Below are 13,610 nucleotides of genomic sequence, written 5' to 3'. Positions count from 1 at the left end.
CCAGCAACCTGTGGCCCGTAACAACCCCCAGACCAAACACTGTCGTTTCAGAGGTCTACAAGTAAACAGCAGCTTCTGTTTGAATTACATAATTGCAAAAATGAAAAAAGCATTTCTTAGGAGGTGGCGCTCTTGGCAGACAAAAAATAGATGGCCACTATATCTGGGCCGCTACCCAGACACATGCGCTAGTATGGCTGACCGGTTATTTATTTATTTTTTTAATAAATTTATTTATTTATTTTTATTTTTGGCTGTGTTCGGTCTTCCCTGCTGAGCGTGGGCTTTCTCCAGTTGCGGCAAGCGGGGGCCACTCCTCGCCGTGGTGCCTGTGCTCACTGCGGTGGCTTCTCTTGTTGCGGAGCACGAGCTCTAGGCACGCGGGCCTCAGTTGTTGTGGCTCGCGTGCTCTAGAGCACAGGCTCAGTAGTTGTGACACACGAGCTTAGCTGGTCCGCGGCATGTGGGATCTTCCCGGACCAGGGCTTGTACCCGTCTCTCCTGCATTGGCAGGCGGCTTCCCAACCACCGCGCCACCAGGGAAGCCCTGACCGGTTATTTAAAAATTGAAACGCTTTCTTTTAGATTAGTAAAAAGAACCTTCTCTGAGCTCCCTCTCTTCAGCCCGCACCGCCTACCAAACAGTGCCCAAACTCTTCGGGTTCCGCCTCAGCAATTCATCCAACTTAGCTTCTGATTGGTCGGTTTCCATGCCAGTCAGTTTCAAAAGCTCCGCCTTCCAGGTGGCCATTGGCTACCTCCAGGAACACCAGAACGGCCCCGCCTTCCACCGTGGCGTCCGCCCTTCCGCCTCGCGTAGAACGCGCTTCTCCACGTAGGTCCTGACGTGGTTTGGAAGCAGCGACCCAGGTGCACGTACTGATGTTGTCAGTGCTGGTGATTATTTTGAATTATCATCCCTGACTAAACCTTCTTACGATGCGAGCTCCGTGAAAGCAGAAATTTATCTTGTTCAGTCTTCAGTTCGTTCACAGACTTGGTCCAGACATTAAAGTGAAAGTAAAGATTTGAGGGAGGAAGGAGGAAAAACGAACAAAGTGCACATTGTAAGTAATGTGAAAGCCCCTATTTAAAGTAATTACTACCTTAGAGACCCGCTTCAAATATCGAGGCTTAGCAAAACTTCTCCCTGCCTTCTAGAAGCTACCTCATGAAACTGTCTTTCATCGTGTTTGTCCAGTTACCCTACTTTGTCAGGAAAGCCAGGCAGAGACCAGGCCCATCCCTTGGAGTTTGAGAAGGTGGGATTGTGAGGATAGTTGGAGTAGTTTTGATAGCATCTAAAATATTTTATTGAATTTAAAAGAAATTTTTAACATGTTTCTTTTTTCCCCTGATAGCCTCTAAATCCTTTCAGAGCAGAAACAGTAGTCATTTGTTATTCCCCAGAGTCTAGTATCCTGTTCCTGGAACCTAGCAAATGCTCAATTAATGTTTATTGAAAAAATGACTGAATGAATGGCATGCTCATGGATTGAGACAATACTTCATTAGTTGTACAGCATATGTGTACAGCATAATTCACAGTTGATACTGTACTAAATTGTACTAGGATAAAAAAGGTAAAACTTAACACTTATCAAAGAAACTGAGTAAAACACATATATAAATCAACTTAAGCTACTGAAACAGAATACTTTCCATTAAAGCAGAGTCACAAGGTTGCAGAGATTTTAGAAGTGGGATCAAAGGAAGCAATAGTTAGAGGCTTGTGTCCATTTATTTTTAAACAATTCTTGAGTGCCTAATTATATGCCAGACACTGAGCTAGGTGACGAAGATGAATAAATAACAGTCCCAGCAACCTGTGGCCCGTATCCACCTCCAGACTGAACACTGTCACTTAAGAGAAGAGGTCTGCAAGAAAAGAGGTCTATACTAAGTGAAGACATATCCATCACCATTCTCTACATTCATCCAGTTAGTTATTCAACAAATATTTATTGTTCAATTGGCTAGGAATAGCAGGCACTGGGTTATACAAAGGTGAACAAAAGGAACATGTTGTTTGCTGGTAGAGGTTACATTCTTCTAACAGAGACCTGGTTCTGTCTCTCTCCCATTATCCCCCAACACACTTCCACCTCCATTGCTTTCCCACCACTCAGTCTGGAATAATAAAAGCCTTGGGTGGTTCTTTCTTTTTTTTTTTTTTTTTTCCCCTGAGTGTCTACCCAGCTTGTCCGCTCAGACCTGCAGCCCTGTTCCCTTTCTGTGGAGTCCAAGTGGCTTGAATTGTTCCTAGCAACCATGACAATTTCCTGATTGTAGCTGCCGTTGTCTCAACAACTTCAAGTGTTGTTTGGCTTCCTCCGCTTATAGTCATTCAGCTCCTGCTTCTTTGCTGTCTTCTACCCATACTGGTGTTTCAGAAATGAGTGAACAACTTTCTTTCTGAGTGATTTTCTTTACAATCTTAAGGGTCAGATCTTTCAGTTATTACTAATCTTTGTTATCCTTCCTTATTTAAAAAAAATTATTAGCCTGACTTACTCAACTCTACGTGCCATAAAACCGAATCCAATATGACATTAAATGTGACTAAATGGGGAACAACCTAACTTACTGTTGTTTCTTCTTTGTGGTAAATTCTGTCCTTTCCAAAGACACAATTTTTGTTAATCTGTCTCTTGTGGTCATCCTCCCCCAGCTCCCTAGCCCATCCTTTCACTCCATCACTATCTGATATGGGACCTTTTTCTCCCTACTTTGTTAGGGAGTATGATCCTCTGGTTCTGGGAATCTGACAGTCAGACCCAAAGGTCTATGTGCCATTTCTCGAAGGAGGCTTACCTCCTTCAGAGCCCTTAGGTAGATGATAACCAAAATCCCAGAAGCAATTCCTTTTTTTAAAATCTTCTATGTATGCAACCTGTTGCTTTTTGAGAACATGACAATGGCAGCTATGGGTTGGGGTTTTAGGGGATCAAGACAACAATCCTTTCTTCCTCTTATAAGTTGATATCAAATTGGGAAATAGACATAGGAACCAAACAGAAATAATAATACTACTTTTACTACTGATCAAACTAAGTGGGGAACGTGGATTTAGATCTGTGATGACTCAAAGGTCTTACTAACATTTTACCCCAGAATTAGGCAGACTTACCCATCTAGCTTAGAAACAGCAGGGCTTTGCTAAAGAGGCAGGCAGACTCTTTACCACACAGAGAGAGCAAACTAGAATGTACCTGCACTGAGGCCAGCACCTTCTCAAAAATACTCACCTACTACTGGATACAGCCCTACACAGAGGAGGACCTAGGCCCTACCAGGGGACAGAAGTGGTCTTAGCACCTTTGCTTCCCTCTAGTTTAGTGGCTGGAGGTCATAGACTTCCAGCTGTTCTCTCTCTGCTAGCCTTTAGCTGGGAAGAGGTTGTATTACAATATACATTTTGTGGAGGATTTGAATTTTTTTAATTTTGTATGATACATGCCTTTTTTATTAGTCTCTTCATTCTGACTATGTGTTGTATGTACCCCAGTTTATGAAAAAGTTCTTGCTCCAAAAATAAAATTATTAGATTTTTATATTACTCTGGGGATAGGAAGTGTATTTTTGTTGGTATCCATCATTTTTGTTACCACAAATGGCAAAACTTCAGCTTAAATTACTACAATTGAGTTTGGGTTTTTAACAAGTTTTATGTTACTATTTGATTTTTTTTTAATATGCTCTATGAAAAAAGATGATAAATACTGCTTAGAAAACCTAAAAATACCCATAGGACAGGAGCCTCAGTTGAACCTCTAAAGTGCTTCAACACTCTGGGAAGCAGGTATTATGTATATTGGATGATATTTGAGTGCTGTCAGAGCTCTTATAAAATTTGTATAAATTTTAAACCACTTTTTTTGAAGAGTGAACAAAAAGAACTCAAGAAGGTAGTTTACATCCATGTTAGGCTGGATACAAATACCATTTACCACATTTATGTATATGCACCAGAGGCATTTTGTGTTTTTTTTTTTTTTTAAGTTGGTCTTTGTAACTGTTGAAATTTGTCTCGAATGGAATTTTCTGGAGGTTTTGTTTTAGGGGAGGAGATGCTGGTGGGGACACAATTTTTTCTTGAAAATACATAGATTAAATTACAAATGAAAGAGGGCATATTACTACTGCCCATAGAAATAAAAAGGATTATAAGGGAATACTATGAACGATTGTATGCCAACAAATTAGATAAACTAGATGAAAAGGACACATTCCAAGAAAGACACAAGCCACCTAAACTGATTCAAGATGAAATAGAAAACCTGAATAGACCTATAACCAGAGATTAAATGAGTAGTAGTAGTCATAGTAGTAGTAAAACTTCCCACAAGGAAGAATTCACGTCCAGAAACCTTAACTTGTGAATTATAGCAAATGTTTAAAGAACACTAATCCTTTGCAAATTCTTCCCCCTACCAAAAAAAAAAAAAAAGAAAGAAAAACAAAAATAGAGAACACCTCCCAAGTCATTTTATGAGGCCACTATTACTCTGATACCAAAACCAAAGACTTCACCAGAAATGAAAATGACAGACCAATATGCCTTATACAAAGATAAGTAGCAAAGTAGTAGTAAACTATTCCCAGCAGCATATAAAAAGATTATACATAATGACCAAGTGAGATTTATCCCAGGAACACAAGGTTGGTTCAACATATGAAAATCAGTAAATGTAATATACCATACTAATATAATAAAGGACAAAACCCACATGAGCATCTCAAAAAATGCAGAAAAGCATTTGAGAAAATCTAACACGTTTTCCTCTTAAAAACAATCAACAAACTAGGAATAGAAGAGGTTTTCCTCAACCTGATAAATTATATCTATGAGAAACCCACAGCTAACATTATACTTAAAATGAGGGACTGGGGACTTCCCTGGTGGTGCAGTGGTTAAGAATCCGCCTGCCAGTGCAGGGGACACTGGTTTGAGCCCTGGTCCGGGAAGATCCCACATGCTGCGGAGCAACTAAGCCCGTGCACCACAACTAGTGAGCCTGTGCTCTAGAGCCTGCGAGCCACAACTACTGAGCCCGTGTGCAACAACTACTGAAGCCTGCGCACCTAGAGCCCGTGCTTCACAATAAGAGAAGCCACCACAATGAGAAGCCCACGCATGGCAACGAAGAGTAGCCCCCGCTCAGTGCAACTAGAGAAAGCCTGCGTCAGCAACGAAGACCCAACGCAGCCAAAAATAAATAAATAAATAAATGAATTTATATTAAAAAAATTTAAAAAGTGGGAGACAGAAAACCTTTTTCTCTAAGATTGGGAACAAGACAAAAATGTCCACTCTCCCCAATTCTCCTCAACATTGTATTCGAAGTTCTAGCTAGGGCAGTTAGGCAAGAAAAAGAAATAAAGCCAACAAAATTGGAAAGGAAAACTCTAAATCTGTTTGCAAATGGCTTGATCTTGTATATGGAAAATTCTAAGGAACCCACACAAAAATTTATAATTAGTGAATTTGTCAAAGTTGTAGGATACAAAATCAATGTGCAAAATCAATTGTATTTCTGTGCACTAGAAATGAAGAATCCAAAAATAAGAATTCAATTCCATTTATAACAGCATCAAAATAAATGAAATATTTAGGTAAATCTAACAAAAGAAGTAAGATTTATGCCCTGAAAACTACAAAACATTGTTGAAAGAAATTAAAGAAAGCATCCCATGTGCTGGATCAGAAGATTTAATAGGGTTAAGATGACAATAATCCTCAAACTGAACTACATATTCATTGCAATCCCTATCAAATCCCAGCTGGCTTTTTTTTTTTTGGTAGAAATTACAAGCTTATCCTAGAATTTATATAGAAATGCAAAGGACCCAGAATAATAAAAACAATCTTGAAAAAGAACAGCAAAGTTAAAGGACTCACACTTCCCAATTTTAAAAATTACTACAAGCAACAGTAATCAAGACAGTATGATACTAGAATAAGTATGATACTAGACATACAAATCAATGGAACATAATTGAGAGTCCAGAATAAATTTATACAACTACGGTCAACTGATCTTTTTTAAAAAATTTTTTAACATCTTTATTGGAGTATAATTGCTTTACAATGGTGTGTTAGTCTCTGCTTTATAACAAAGTGAATCAGCTATACATATACATATATCCCCATATCTCTTCCCTCTTGCGTCTCCCTCCCTCCCACCCTCCCTATCCCACCCCTCTAGGTGTTCACAAAGCACCGAGCTGATCTCCCTGTGCTATGCGGCTGCTTCCCACTAGCTATCGATTTTACATTTGGTAGTGTATATATGTCCGTGCCAATCTCTCACTTTGTCCCAGCTTACCCTTCCCCCTCCCCATGTCCTCAAGTCCATTCTCTAGTAGGTCTGCCTCTTTATTCCTATCCTGCCCCTAGGTTCTTCATGACCATTTTTTTTTCAATTCCATACATGTGAGTTAGCATATGGTATTTGTTTTTCTCTTTCTGACTTACTTCACTCTGTATAACAGATGCTAGGTCCATCCGCCTCACTACAAATAACTCCATTTCATTTCTTTTTATGGCTGAGTAATATTCCCTTGTATATATGTGCCACATCTTCTTTATCCATTCATCTTTCGATGGACACTTAGGTGCTTCCGTGTCCTGGCTATTGTAAATAGAGCTGCAGTGAACATTGTGGTACATGACTCTTTTTGAATTATGGTTTTCTCAGGGTATATGCCCAGTAGTGGGATTGCTGGGTCGTATGGTAGTTCTATTTTTAGTTTTTTAAGGAACCTCCATACTGTTCTCCATAGTGGCTATATCAATTTACATTCCCACCAACAATGCAAGAGGGTTCCCTTTCCTCCACACCCTCTCCAGCATTTATTGTTTGTAGATTTTTTGATGATGGCCATTCTGACCTGTGTGAGATGATACCTCATTGTAGTTTTGATTGACATTTCTCTAATGATTAGTTATGTTGAGCATCCTTTCATGTATTTGTTGGCAATCTGTATATCTTCTTTGGAGAAATGTCTTTTTAGGTCTTCTGCCCATTTTTGGATTGGATTGTTTGTTTTTTTGATAATGAGCCTCATGAGCTGTTTGTAAATCTTGGAGATTAATCCTTTGTCAGTTGCTTCATTTGCAAATATTTTCTCCCATTCTGAGGGTTGTCTTTTTGTCTTGTTTATGGTTTCCTTTGCTGTGCAAAAGCTTTGAAGTTTCATTAGGTCCCATTTGTTTATTTTTGTTTTTATTTCCATTTGTCTAGGAGGTGGGTCAAAAAAGATCTTACTGTGATTTATGTCATAGAGTGTTCTGCCTATGTTTTCCTCTAAGAGTTTTGTAGTGTCTGGCCTTACATTTAGGTCTTTAATCCATTTGGAGTTTATTTTTGTGTACGGTGTTCGGAAGTGTTCTAATTTCATTCTTTTACATGTAGCTGTCCAGTTTTCCCAGCACCACTTATTGAAGAGGCTGTCTTTTCTCCATTGTATATTCTTGCCTCCTTTATCAAAGATAAGGTGACCATGTGGGCGTGGGTTTTTCTCTGGGCCTTCTATCCTGTCCCATTGATCTATATTTCTGTTTTTGTGCCAGTACCATACTGTCTTGATTACTGTAGCTTTGTAGTATAGTCTGAAGGCTGGGAGCCTGATTCCTCCAGCTCCGTTTTTCTTTCTCAAGATTGCTTTGGCTATTTGGGGTCTTTTGTGTTTCCATACAAATTGTGAAATTTTTTGTTCTAGTTCTGTGAAAAATGCCAGTGGTAGTTTGATAGGGATTGCATTGAATCTGTAGATTGCTTTGGGTAGTAGAGTCATTTTCACAATGTTGATTCTTCCAATCCAAGAACATGGTATATCTCTCCATCTGACTGTATCATCTTTAATTTCTTTCATCAGTGTCTTATAGTTTTCTGCATACAGGTCTTTTGTCTCCTTAGGTAGGTTTATTCCTAGGTATTTTATTCTTTTTGTTGCATTGGTAAATGGGAGTGTTTCCTTAATTTCTCTTTCAGATTTTTCATCATTAGTGTATAGGAATGCAAGAGATTTCTGTGCATTAATTTTGTATCCTGCTGCTTTACCAAATTCATTGATTAGCTCTAGTAGTTTTCTGGTGGCAGTTTTAGGATTCTCTATGTATAGTATCATGTCATTTGCAATCAACTGATTTTTAACAAGGGTGCCAAGATAATTCAATGAGGAGAAGAATAATCTCCTCAACAAATGATGTTGATATAACTGAATATTCACATGTAAAAGAATGAAGATGGACCACCTACCTCACACCATATATAAAAATTATCTCAAAATTGATCATCAACCTAAATATATGACCTAAACTATGTATCTCTTTGTATAAAATATAAGAATGAATCTATGACCTTAGATTTAGCAATAGTTTCTTAAGTATGACCTCAAAAGCACAGTTGGGGAAAATAAAATAAGATAAATGGACTTCATCAAAAGTAGAAACTTTTTTGCTTCAAAGGACATAATCAAGAAATCGAAAAGACATACCCCAACATGTGAGAAAATATTTGCTAATCATATATCAGGTAAGGGAATTGTGTGAGTGTGTGTAATGTAAAATCATGCAGCCACTTTTGAAAACAGTTTGACAGTTCCTCAAAAAGTTAAACAGAGAGTTACCATATGGCCAGCAATTCCACTCCCAGGTATCCACCAAAAAGAACTGAAAACATATGTCCACTCAAAAGTGTGTACATGAAACTTCATGGCAGCATTTTTCATAATAGCCAAAAAATGCAAACAATCTGAAAGTGTATCAACTGGATAAACAAAATGTGGCATTTCCATACAATATGATATATTTTCAGCAATAAAAATGAATGGAATACTATGACATGGTACCTTGAAAATTTTATGCTAAGTGAAAAAAGCCAGACATGAAAGACTATATATTGTATGATTCTATTTATATGAAATGTCCAGGATAAGCACATCTATAAAGACAGAAAGTAGATTAGTGGTTGCCAGGGGCTGGGAGGAGGGAGAACAGATGATAGGAATGGAAATGGTGAGTGATAATGGCTATGGAGTTTCTTTGGGGGGGGGTGATAAAAATGTTCTGAAATTAGATAGCAGTGATGGTTGCACAATTCCGGGGATATACTAAAAAAAAAAAAAAAAAACTGTGAAATAAAAAAGAACTAAGTAAATGGAGAGATATCTCATGTTCATGGATAGGAAGACTCAATATTGTCAAGATGCTGTTTCTTCCCAACTTGATCTACAAACTCAATACAATCCCAATCAAAATATCGGCAAGTTATTTTGTAGATATCCACAAAATGATTCTAAAGTTTATATGCAGAGGCAAAAGACGCAGAGTAGCCAACACAATATTGGAGGGGAAGAACAAAGTCACAGGATGACATTACCTTAGTAATCAAGACAATGTGACATTTGTGAAAGAATAGATGAATACATCAATGGAACAGGATAGAGAGCCCAGAAATAGACCAACAAAATATAGTCAACTGATTTTTTACAAAGGAGCAAAGACAAATCATGGAGGAAGGATAGTGTTTTCAACAAAAGGTGCTAGAATAACTGGACATCCACATGCAAAATAATGAATCTAGATATAGGCCTTATACCTTTCACAAAAATTAACTCAAAATGGATCACAGACCTAAATGCAAATGCAAAATTATAAAACTAGAAGATAACATAAGAGAAAATCTAGGCGACCTTAGCTTTGGCGATGATTTTTTTAGGTACACATAGATATGAGCCATGAAAGAAAGAATTGCTAGATTGAACTGCATTTAATTTTAATTAAAAACTTCTGCTGGGTGAAAGGCACTGTCAAGAGAATGAGAAGATAAACTACAGACTGGGAGAAAGTATTTGCAAAGTACATATCTGATAAAGGATTGTTATCCAAAATATTCAAAGAACACTTAGAATTCAACAATCTTAAAAAACTATTAAAAAAAATAAGGAGATCTGGCCAGACACAAAAGAAGATATACAGATGGCAAATAAGCATATAAAAGAGATACTCAACATCATATATCATTAGCCAATTGCAAAATGTAACAAAAATGAGATACGACTACTAGAATGGCCATCTGCAAGCTGGAGATCCAGGAAAGCCAGTGGTATAGTCCAGTCCAAGTCTTGAAGGTCTGAGAACTGGAGTACTGATGGTGTATATTTCAGCTCAAGCAGTTAGGCAGAGGGAGAGGATTCAGCCTTCTTCTGTCTTTTTGTTCTATTCAAGCTTTCTATTGAGGCCACAGGGTGCCCAGATATCTGTTTAAACATTATATCTGGGTGTGTCCGTGAGGGTCTTTCTGAAAGAGATTAGCATTTGAATTGGCAAACTGAGTAAAGTAGATTGGTCTCCTCAATGTGGGTGGGCATCACATTGATTTACTACACTTTGTTTATCCATTCATCCATTGATGGACACTTGGGTTGCTTCCACTTTTTGGCTATTGTGAATAATGCTGCTATGAACATGGGTGCAAAATATCTCTTTGAGACCCTGCTTTCAGTTCTTTTGGGTACTATATACCTAGATGTGGGATTGCTGGATATGGTAATTTTATTTTTAATTTTTTGAGGAACCACCTTACTGTTTTCCATACATTCCTACTAACAGTACACAAGTGTTCTGATTTCTCCGCATCTTTGCCAACATGTTATTTTCTGGGTTGTTTTTCATAGTAGCCATCCTAATGGGTGTGATTTTATGGGCTTTTTTTTTAAAATCTCTGTCATTTTAGGGTTTTTGAAAATATACTTGATATCAAATATTGAAGTCTTGTTTTAAAACAAATTTATTATTACTAAAGCAAGCAAACAAAAAACTAAAACAAGTTCATTATTATTAAAACTTAAAGAAAAAAACCATGGTTCAGATAAATCACTCCTTCCTGGAGGAATGATAAGTGAAAGGGATGAGAAAGAATAAGGAGCATTCCCCTAAAAGGAGTCTAAATGGAAGTTTCTCTGTTATGGAAAGATGGGCACTGTGGCAAAAGAACTTCCTCCTAATATTATCTAGCTTTTTGTTCTCTTAGCCGTTTGGGCTTTGCCATTAAGCCAAACCAGAGGTTGGCTTTCTTCCTTGAGGAGGAGATAGCAGTCTATTAGGACAAGTTCTCCCCCACCTTCATGTGGCCCCACTCTGAAAACCACAGGAGGATAGTTAAATTTTATGCTAAGAAAACTCTGAAATGGGTCAAGCTAGTCCATATTAACTTAATTCGAAAGCCTTACTGTAAGCAAGGCCAAAAGATATAATCCCTACTATTTCCTATTCCATTTGCTAGGTTAAACTATTAACCTGTTATGTTGTCTAATCTAGTACACTAAAAATTATGTAATGAAATAAAATGTCAGGAGAAAAACACTAAAATTGTACATTATCAGAAGATACTTCAAATTTGGATATTAACCTTTTTCATTATCAAATTTCCAGGAAAGAAATAAAGTTGGCAGATTAAATCTCCATCCCTTTGTAAATTAACCCCCATAGAAAAGCCAGACTCCTTTACTTAAAGTTCACAGAAATTAAAATGCAAAAATCATTATTCTCCAATTACTTATTCTACTCAGTCTCGGCTAGCAGTGTTCTTAGACAGGTGCACAGGTAGAATCAGGGTTCTTTCATCAGGTATAGCTTGAGCTGTTTTCACTGGAAATTTTATTTAGTATCCTAAATTTGAATTGATTCAGTAAAAATTTCTCATGTCTCTTACTTTCAAACAATCCAAAATGTAATGGGATACTTAATACTAAATTACTGAATTATTAAAAATATTAAATTAATATTAATTTAATCAAGCCAAAACATTAAAATAAAAACATCAACTCCAAGGCCATAGAGCTACCCAAACAAATGGTGTTATCAGAACACAGTGTAGTACTTGGTGAGATATGTCAGAACCACATAGCTGTTTCTAAACATCATAGCAGAAACTCAGTGTCAAGAGTAGAGAAAGAAGAGAAAATCTTTACAGGGTTAGCTTCTCTGGCTTACTAATTGCTTTATGCCAGTTATCTATGATTTGTAAACATAGTCTCATTGAGAGAAATGTTTCCCATAAAGAGGTTAATTATGGTATTGTGTTTAAAATGTGGCAGGTAGAGGTGGAACTCACTTACATAAATTGTTTCCTCTTTCAGGGAAGGACACTTGAGATCTTCCTGCCTTGTTACAAAATTTAGAAATTTACAGGTTGGCAGTCTCATTTTCAGGTTACTAACTATGGTATTGTTGACGAAAAAAATTGATCAGCAGTCGATCTAAGAAAGAAATGGAGAATTTTACTTGAGCCAACCTGAGGATTATAAGCTGGGAGACAGTCTTTCAGAAAACTCTGAGGTCAAAGCACAGTTACACAAGTTTTTGAGACAATGGGGTACACGTCAAATGATGTATTATTGACAGTTTACACAATTAGATCTACAGGTGCAAAGCCAGTTGTGGGTCATGGGTCATTGCAGCCCCTTACAAGATTAAGAAGGAAGGTTATCTCCTAACGAATTGTGACCCTTTATAGTTTAAGAAGGGGTGTAACTTCCTAAGGAAGTCTGGTTAATGCAGATGCACAACACACACTAAAGGGGAGGGTGGAGGCCCAAACGGGCAGAGAAAAATTTTATGTTTAAATTTTTCTTGTCTTGCCATAAAATATGAATTTTATTTCATCAGTCTAATGAGCTTATTGGTTTTGATTTTACATGAGCATAATCAAAATTTATTAATTTTCATTTCCCCTTTGAGCCCCCTTTTCTTGTGGCACCCAAAGGCTGATTTGAATATAGGCTCTGTTTAGTGACATAATTTCCTATACTCTCTTGTGCGTGTTCATTTTCAGCCCTTGCACAATGACTCCTGCCACTGTATAAATGCTATGGAATTGACTAGGTCTATGAAAACTGCCTCTTGGTCAAGATTTCCCCTTTGTTTTAATTGGAGAATTCTCTTTAGCAAATTTCAGAATTTTAGAAACTGCTTCTACTATTCTGAGGGATATTGGTCATTTATTCTACATGGGGTTTGCAGAACTTCTGGAATCTGAGGAGTCAATGTCTTCTACCAGTTTTAGAAAATTCTTGGTCTTTATCTACTGGAACACTTCTTCTAGCCCTTACTCTTTCTCTTCTTTTTCAAGGACTGTAATTACACATATATTATACTTTTTTGCTGTATTCCACGTGTCTTTGATGCTGTGCTCTTTTTTTTTTCTTTTTTTCTGTCCCTCATTTTGGAATCACCTATTGACCTATCTTCCATTTCACTGATTCTGACTTCTGCTGCATTCAGACTGCTGTTACACCCACCCAATGGGTTCTTATTTCCATTTATTGTATTTTTCATATTTAGAATGTCCATCTGATTTTTTATAGATGCCAACTCTATATTGAAGTACATTATCCATCTTTTCATCTTTGCCCATCTTTTCCTCTATTTTCTTAAACCTACTAGTCATAGTTAATTTAAAGTCCTGTTAGCTCTAATATCTGGGTATGTTTCCGTTAACTTTTAGTGTTTAGTCATTTGAATTTCACTTTTACCATGCCTTACAATTTTATATTGGATCCTATACATTGTGGATGAAAAAATTGTAGAGGCTCTGGATAAT

The sequence above is a fragment of the Balaenoptera borealis genome, assembly GCF_965194805.1.
Source record: "Balaenoptera borealis genome assembly, chromosome: 1".
NCBI lineage: Eukaryota > Metazoa > Chordata > Mammalia > Artiodactyla > Balaenopteridae > Balaenoptera > Balaenoptera borealis.
This window is presented reverse-complemented; position numbering follows the sequence as displayed.